Raw genomic sequence first — 1,517 nt, 5'->3', positions numbered from 1 at the left:
GCCGCTTCCTACTCTGGGCCCTCACACTTACCTGCCTGCACAACCCAGTGGCCACATGCCCTCTCCTGTCCACTCCTTTCCCTGCCACATTCATTCTCTTTAAAGCTCTCTCTATCTATTCATGTTTTCCTTCTGCTCTAAACATGTTGGTGGATTGCTAAGCTACCAAATAGAGCTTGAACTCCTTAGCATGGCATTCAAGGCCACCCTGTCTTGCCAGCCTTGGTGCCCAAACTCATATGTATGTTTCCTTAAACTGAAATATATAATGCTACTGCCCCCCTTCATGGGGCAAAGCAGATGGTAGCATCAAATCATCATGTGCTTTCCTCTAGGTTATTTTCTTGGTTTCTTCTCTACCTCGCTTCCCCTCCTCCAAAGTCTGTCTTTGATTCACTGCTTGGTCCCCGAGACCCTCTTTTTCCAGCTTGGAACTGTGGATTTTGTTTCATTCACTTTGAACCTGGCCTGTCCTCCTTTCAGCATTGCATGCCGACCTCACTCCTTTATCAGCCGATCAGACCAACAGTCACAAACATTTCCAAGTGTCCACTGTGGGCCAGGCCCTACTGAGTGCTGGGCATACAGAAACATACACTAAAATGAGGTCTGCCTCCAAGGAGCTCTTCTGTCAGACGAGTCTGTTGACTCATGACAATCAGATGGGAGCCTGCCTGAGTCAGGGAGCTGTCGGCATCCACTCTGGTTCAGGCAAACATCATGGTCATTGCATACCACATCCATGTGTAGGGCCAGCCAAAGGCAACCACTTGTCACCCCCATGTTTCCCCCTCTCCAGACCTGGGCTGTCCTCTGCCCTTCATTTGCTCTCTCCCATTGGTCTTGACTGCCTCACCCATTTCGTACACAGCACCTTTGCACCTCTCATGTCTTCTTCATACATTATTTTTGCCCTAGTCTTTTATGTGTATGTTGTACCTCTTACTAGACCCTAAGGTCTGGGAGGCCAAGGACCAAGGCATATTGAGTCTTTGTACCCCATTCAGTGGAAAAAACAGAGTAGATTCTTCATACATATTTGTTGAGTGAATAACTGACTGCCCCCTGCACCTGGGCTGTGCAACTCTCTAGTCCTGACCTCTCCTTCCCCTTCATCTCATTTCTCAGGCTATGATATAGAACTGAATTATATGGGCTTATTATTTGTTAAATGTATTTTTAAGTTCACTGTTCTTAATTTTAAAGTGCATGAATGGAATATTTTGTACTTATTTTTATCTCAAAATAAAAATAATATACATCAAAATCAGAAAATTCAGTTTCTTTTTTTTTAAGGCAACTGGGGTTAAGTAACTTGCTCAAGGTTACACGGCCAGTTATTTCTGGGTATGGTGCTAAGTATCAGAGCCTGATTTGATCCCAGGTCATCCCGACTCTGGGGCTGGTGCTCTTACTCACTGCGCCACCTGGCTGCCCCTAAGCAATCGGGGTTAAGTAACTTGCTCAAGGTTACACGGCCAGGTGTTTCTGGGTGGGTGCTAATGTCTGAGCCCGGA

The sequence above is a fragment of the Petaurus breviceps genome, unplaced genomic scaffold, assembly GCF_028583685.1.
Source record: "Petaurus breviceps papuanus isolate PSGF00001 unplaced genomic scaffold, PetGlider_PUasm1.0 174, whole genome shotgun sequence".
NCBI lineage: Eukaryota > Metazoa > Chordata > Mammalia > Diprotodontia > Petauridae > Petaurus > Petaurus breviceps.
Note: the sequence above shows the minus strand (reverse complement) of the source record.